The following is a 7,624-nucleotide window of genomic DNA, read 5'->3' on the forward strand; positions in this document are numbered from 1 at the left end:
GGGGCTTGTGTAGGTAGACGCCTCGCGGGGTCGGGGCGGTGTGTCAGGGCTGTGTGGGGTTCCTAGCGGTGTCGGCCCTTGGGGAAGGCCTCGTTTCTTCAGGAGGACTTGGGCGGGATGGTCCCCTCAACCCTCCTTGTACCGTGCTTTAGTTCCTCCGATGTGAAAGTGGGGGGTGATTGGTTATTCACCCCTCATCGGTTTTTTGAGGCTTCACGGTGTGAAGAAAGAACCAAGAGTGGGCGTTCCATGGCTTGGGGGACGGTGTGGGAGGATGCGTGAACAAGCCCCCCGGCCGGGTGATGAGGGCTAACGCTAGAGCCGAGGTGCAGCTGACGGGTTGGACGTCGGTGGTGGTTGGGGTGTGGGGGGCTGAGAGTTGGCCAGCGAGGTTCCTCGTGGCCCTTTGAGTTGGGTACAAGGGCCACACGCCGCCTGACATTTAGTAGGGCACTCCTTGGACGAACGAATGAATGAGTCTTCAAGGAGCTCTCCAAGTGGGGACAGAAAAATGCCAGGACGGAAAAAGCCCGTTGGGTGAGAGAACAGTTTCTGTCATTGCGCCACATCATGCAAGGGGAGAGGAGACAGGGGAGCAGTTTAAAAGAGAAATTGGGGTCGAATGGTGAAGGGTCTTTTAAAGTGCCGAGGTGTTCAGACTCTGTCCTAGGAGGGTAGGAGGTATCAGAGATCTCTTAAGCTGGGGAGTGACATGACTAGGGTTGTTTTTTCAGAAAACAATCCAGCTGGAGGCTGTGGAGTTTGAGAAGGGACTCCAGGACAGGAAGACTGGCTGGGCTTGGGCATTCCTGAGCTAATCTCTAGGCCTCCACTGCCTGCTATTGGCGCTGGCCTCCTGTGCCTATGAAGCAATTGAAATATGGCTAGTTCATATGTACAAGTGTAAAATACATAGATTTCAAAGACTTGGCATGAAAAAATGTAAAATATCTCAATTTATGTTGATGACATGTTGAAAGAGCATTTTTAATAAGTAAAATATTAAAATTAGTGATACCTGTTTCTTTTTGCTTTTTTAGGTAGAATTATAAGAAATTATATGTATATAATATATATGTATATGGTTCACAACATATTTCTATTGGACAGTGCTGCTCTAGAATGAGGCAGTAATGAAGGCAATCCTAAAGGTCTCAGAAACTTCCTCCCAGAAAACCATACAATCATCAAATTTTAGCTCTGGCCAGGTACACAATAGGTCATCCAGGACAACATTCATCACCGTCTTATTCATTCATTCATTCATTCATTCATTCATATTTATGAGGTGAAAGCTAATAATTAAGGAAAGAAAGCTTTTCATTGGCACTAAGGTCAAAAAGAAATTCCAAAATTATTCCATAATTCTTATAATTTTAAATTCTGTTCTCTTAAAAGTCTGTCCTGGCTAAAGATTAAAAAAAACTAAAATGATCTGGAAGAGTAAATGGAATATGTCTTTCAAATGATCCTATGTATAGATTTTCTTCAGTTGAGGTTTTTACAAATTGAGCTAAAGTATACTAACATTCTATGTCAAAATCTTATAATTTTAATATGCAGACCTCTCCACATCTTTTTTTTATTCACCACTGTCTTATTTAAAAAACAAAAATCAGAGGCGTAAAGAGAAGCAGGGGTTTGTCCAAGATCACACAGCTATGAAAGACTTGAGGCAAATCTAGAAGACCCGGTCTCCCCTCCCCTCCAGGCCTGCCCTTTTGTCAACACACTGGAAAACAAAGGGGCTCATCCTCCTGCCTTAGGAGGAACTGGTTTGAAAGGGGGGTTGTTCAGATGCCTTATTGGATGTGCTTGTTTGGTTAGAGCTGAGCTTCCAGGGAAGCCACCCGCTTAGCTCAACACTCGCAATGATCTTCGCACACAGGTTGGAGAAGTTTCCATCCCATCTTGCTCTACTTAACTGTAGGCAGGGAGGGACAATGGACCAATTTTATCATTTTAAGCAAGTGGGATTTCTCTGGGTAGCCAACCAGGCCCACAAGTCTAGTCCTTAAGCAGGCACTGGCCCTCCCCAGTGTTTGTCTCAGCACATCTCTGCTGAGCTGGACCAGTGTAGGGAAAGAGTGCTGACAGAGGGTCTCCAGGAGCGGCTGCTTGGGGAGGAAGCAGCAGGTACCACAAGAGTGAGAAATGCTTTCAGATTCTCTAAATCACACTACAATACAGGCTGTTTTAGGAAGCCCCTCGTTAGGGAGGAGTTTGAAGGGCCTAGGCAGTGGGAGAAAAGTGACCTGTGTGTTAGTTTTAATCCATTCCTAATGTTATTTGATGCTGAAAATATTCCCCCTTCACCACTGGGAGTCCTTACATTAGCTAGCGCATCCTGTGGCCATGGCCCCCGTGGCCTCTGGAGGCTACTGTGTTTTCTCGTACAATAAGGGCTTCCTATACTTCCTGCCCCAGATCAAGATTCAACCATTTAAAAAAGACACTTTCAAAACAAAACCAAAAAAAAGCTCATAGATACAGAGAACAGATTGGTGGTTGCCAGAGGCAGAGCGGGGGTGGGCAGGAATGGGTGAAGGGGGTCAAAAAGTACCAAAAAAAAAAAAAAAAAAAAGACACGTTAAAGAAAACAGGCAGATTCTCCACTGACTAGAGGATAAACAGACTATCATTGAGAAGAAACATATCTTACTGTGAGAAATGGCTTTGCCATTTGTTATTGGAGGCAAAGCAGAAGTGAGAGTCATGGTGTCACGGCCCATGAGCACGAAGGGGCTGAATGTTGGGGAGCCCGAAGACACAGCATGGAGGTCACATGAGCTAATGTGAAGGAGTCTGTTAAAAAACAAAATTCTACTGAGTGAATTTGAAGATCTAATTGGCTTTGTGAAGTGATTTCTGAACTGGGCAGCACCTAGCAAGTAGAGGGATGCTCCTAGGAGTTGTACAAAATGGAGGGTTTTTATAGGAAGGAGGATAGGGCAAGGACATTATTAGCAAAGGAAAGGATGGTTACATCTTCTTTTTGAGGGGGAAGGGATGGCAGGGTTCTTCCCATGTGGATTACCTTACCAGAGCGGATCAGGACATTTCAGCTTGACTGTTAAAAGGTCACATTCCTGGGAGAGGTTCAAACTGCAATGAGGTCTTGGTTTGCTGTGGTTGGGGACAAATGACTCCATTTTGGGCTTCTTGTTCCTCTTAACGATTCCCAATGGCGAATTTAACATTTTAATATGGCTTCTAGGCTCAAGAGATTACAAAAAATTCTAGTGGCTCAGAGCAGGGTCTGCAGTCTTTAAAAGGACCTCAAGAGCAGGTTCTCAGGCTTAAAATCATCTTCTTCCCATGTGGGAACCAGACCCTGGTGCTGGCGAGTGCTGGGAGTGGCCACCTGGGATTTGCTCACAGTCGCCCTCCCCTGGGTGGCTCTGGGTGTGTCCACCTGAGGAGAGCAACACAGCAGAGAGCTTCTGGCGGCAACTGAAGAGCAGGATCAGTGGGAGACCAGTTACTTGGACCTAACCAGCCCTCGGAGATATCAGTTAGGATCACTCAAATTGGGTCATTTGAAGAGAATTTGATAAAAGGATGGTTTACAAAGGTGTGGGCTGGAGGTAGGGAAACCATAAGGTAAACTGTAGTATCTGGGGCTGAAATTGGGCCTGAAGGAACAAGGGGAAGGTGTGGGTACTGAAATCCTGAGAAAAAGAGAGAGCACTCAAGAGTGTGCACTTGCAAGCACAAGCCCAGGCTCATTGTGTGGAGTGGCCACACCAGAGCTGTCACCTTCAGTCCTGGCCAGACACAGGGAGGGAGCTAGGGAACAGAAACTCACGCCTCTCTGACCTCCAGCCCTCCACTTTCCTGCCTGACTCCCTACTAGCCTAATCCAGCTGGAAGACAAAGGACAAGCGATAGCCCAACCTCCTAGGGGCATAGAGCAGGACAGAAAAGAGTGGAGACTGGATCTATAGGGGCAACAGAAGATTCCAGCACAGTGGAGTAGAGAAAAATTCAGGAGGGGAGTGTTGTGCGGAGCAGTCCAGAGCAAACCCTGGTCCGGGGCAAATGCGTGTGTGCATGTGCAGGACGCGTGCTGAGCCTCACAACGCATTCTTCTTGTTTTGGGGTGATGGCAGTGACCCGTGCCCACAATCCCCTTGTGTACAAGGTGAGACATCAAGGTCTTTGGTCCCCAAATGTTCCTCCCTACCCCCAAATGTCTTCTCAACTCACAGATTGATGCTTGAAATTCTTCCATTTTAGCTTTTTTCTTTGAGCTAAAGGTTCTGCTAAATGTAAACTGTCCTTTACATTCATGACTCTACAAGTAAGGAAAAGAGGAAGCAAACATTTCCTGAGTTCCTACTCTGTGCCTACACTCAACGCAAGAGGTTTGACATTGACGAAATAACTAAATCACACCACGACCACAGAAGGCAAGTATTATCCACATTGCACACTCGTGAGCAAGGGGGGAGGGGCGGAGGGAGAGGGAGAAGCAGACTCCCGGCTGAGCAGGGAGCCCGACCTGGGGCCCGATCCCAGGACCCTGAGATCATGACCTGGCCACCCAGGCATCCCTCTCTCCCCTCTTACAAGGACACCAATCTTATCAAGGGAGCCCTACCCCCATAACCTCATCTAAACCTGATTACCTCCCAAAGGCACCACCTCAAATATCATCCCATTGTGGCTTACCATCACTTGTGGATTTGGAGGCCAACACAAACATTCAGACCTTAAACAGAAATCTTGAGGACTTTTGCCTAGGGTAGGTCCACCCTGCTCTTCTGGGTGGTGACAGTGCCCTTGCCCAAGCCTCCCAGGAAGGGCTCCGATGTAAAGGTCTTTTCTTTCCCTTTCCTGACTCCAGTTAAACGCCCAATTTCAGTCTTCTAGCCTCATTGGATCTCACAGAAAGCAATGCTCTCCGTGGTAGTGCCATGTTTGAACTCGAAACTGATGCTATGGTGTTAATTCCATGGCTTTTGTAGACGAAGCATCCTGGGTTCAAAATCCACTTGCAATCTGTGTGACCTTTGCCGATCACTCTGAAATTCAATTTTCTCATCTGTAAAATGGAGATAACACTACCTGTCATGCAAAACGTACAGCACAATGTTTGGGACCATGTTGGACTTACAGTGCATAGAGTTGTCTGGAAACCCACCTCCTGATTCCCAGGCTTGGGCTTCTGCCTCTGACTCTCCATCTCCTTTATTTGAAGCACAAAATGTGACATTTATTAAGTGTTTTAGCATGCCGGGGGCCTTGCACTGCCCGTAGATGGCCAGTGATCCTAACATCTGCGTCAGAGGGTTGTCTGGTACACATGAGAAAACATACAGACAAAGAAAGAAAGAAAGTCACGGGAGTATGATGGGAAGGGGGTGGTGGTGGCTGGGATCTACTCTTTTACAGCCACCCTAGGGCGTGGGAAGTGCTAGGGAAACCCAAGAATTCTCCCAAGGGGGTGAATGATTAACCCCGCGCTGGTCACCCTGTCTGTGAGCTAGCTGCTGGGCTGGAGCGTCCTCCGGTGGCCATTCCGCTGAGCATAGAGGTTTGGCTTTGTAAATTTTTCTTCTTTTTCTTAAGTCCAGTTCTTTTGTCAGTTGGCCCCTCCTTTCATTCACTCGAATTTTTACGGAGAATGTTTCTTGCCAGGGGATAGTCTAGGCACTGAGGATATAGCGGTGAACAAAACAAACCAAATCTCAGCAGTGTTCTTTCTCTAAACTAACTCGATATAGGCTTAGTAACTTCCATTTGGATCCCTGAAGCCTATTTTTTAAAGATTTTATTTGTTTATTTGAGAGAGAGAGAGAGAGAGCACACAGGAGGTGGGGGAGGGACAAAGGGAAAGGGAGAAGCCAACTCCCCGCAGAGCAGGGAGCCCGATGCTGGACTCGATCACAGGACCCTGGGATCATGATCTGAGCCAAAGGCAGACACTTAACCAACTAAGCCACCCAGGCACCCTGGATCCCTGAAGCCTATTATTTGCTCCTTCTTTTATGTTGCTAAAGGTGATTTTTTAAAAAAACTAGCACAGATACAGCTTAAATAAAGTGAAACCAGAGCATCATGTAATACTGGTGCAAATTTGAGGAGTGAGGTTTTTGGCTCAATTTTAAGTGACTTGCCAATGTATCTTAGTGCTTCCTTCCTTTATTATAGATTATGTTTCTGATTTTCATGTGCTTTTCAGGTTTGTTCATGAATGCATTTACAGGGGTTTCTCGAGGTCTGTGCTGTCCAATACAGTAGCTGCTAGTCACACATGACAAAGATTAAATAAATTAAGATTAAAAATGTAGTTTTTTTAGGGGCGTCTGGGTGGCTCAGTTGGTTAAGTGTCTGCCTTTGGCTCAGGTCATGATCCCAGGGTCCTAGGATCGGGCCCTGCTTCGGGCTCCCTGCTCAGCCGGGAGCCTGCTTCTCTCTCTCCTCCCTGCTCCTGCTCTCTATTGCTTTGTCTCTCTCTCAAATAAATAAATAACATCTTTAAAAAAAAATTTAGTTTTTTTAGTTGCACTACTCACATTTCCAGTGCTTGATACTCACATATGATTAGCGGCCATCTCACTGGACAGGGCAGATATATAATGTTTCTATTGCAGAGGGTTCTACTGGATGACATTGTAAGCAGTGATGGGGATCCAGCTGTGGGAATGTCACATTACCATAGTGTGCAGGTATAATCTATCCATTCCTTTCCTCCACCTTCTTACCTACAGTTCGGAAATTGGCCTCTGGCTGGTACCATAAGGAAAACAGAGGGTGTGTGAGCCGGAAGATCTAACTTCTTCCTGTTCACTGACGCTGTTGGGAGAGGTGCCCATGGTCTCTGTTCCTCTTTGGCCCAGGCTCTTATCCAAGTGCGCATTAGACTAACAGAGGGGGCTGGTTCCCAGGCTGATCAGCCCTGTGGTTGCTTCTTCCTTGTAGATTTGGTTGCCAAAGTTTTGCCTCTCTGCCCCTTTGGTCATGGATCACTAGCTCTGCTCTTGACCTCTGCCCTTTCTGGCTCTAACTTTGGCCTAGAAGGGGCTTGGGGAATCTTCTTATTGAGGGCTTATACACAAGGAAGCAATTAAACTCCTCCTATGAGACAGTGAGTGGACATTGAATGGGAGGGTGTCTGAAAAGTTGAAGGTCTTCACTCTTGAGCCACTTCCATTTACTTAGCAGCAAAGATAGCTGGACTGAGTATCCTGAACCACAGGTTCTTCCCATTTCTGCTACTAAGTAGCTCTGTGACTTTGGGCACATCAGTTTCTTCATAAGTGGTGAAGGATGTGGGTGATGATTTCCAAGGTTTTCTGCAATTCTATACTCTAAAACTTGGCCAACGCCTTTGTGACTCTGGTGGACAAAGATGTTATGATCCAGATAAAACAGATTCACTTCCCAAAGAGAAATCTTCAAGCTCAGATGGCTTCACTGGTGAATTCTTTCAAATACCTAAAGAAGAATAAACACCGATTTTCCACAACCTCTTCCAAAAAACAGAGAAGGAGAGAACACTTCCCAACTCTTTTATGAGGTTAGACAAAGACAATACTGAAAAAAAGAAAACTATAAGCCAATATCTGTCATGAACTTAGAAAAAAACCTATGGACCAATATCTCTTATGAACTTAGA

Source organism: Halichoerus grypus, chromosome 3 (genome assembly GCF_964656455.1).
Source record: "Halichoerus grypus chromosome 3, mHalGry1.hap1.1, whole genome shotgun sequence".
In the NCBI taxonomy this organism is placed as follows: Eukaryota; Metazoa; Chordata; class Mammalia; order Carnivora; family Phocidae; genus Halichoerus; species Halichoerus grypus.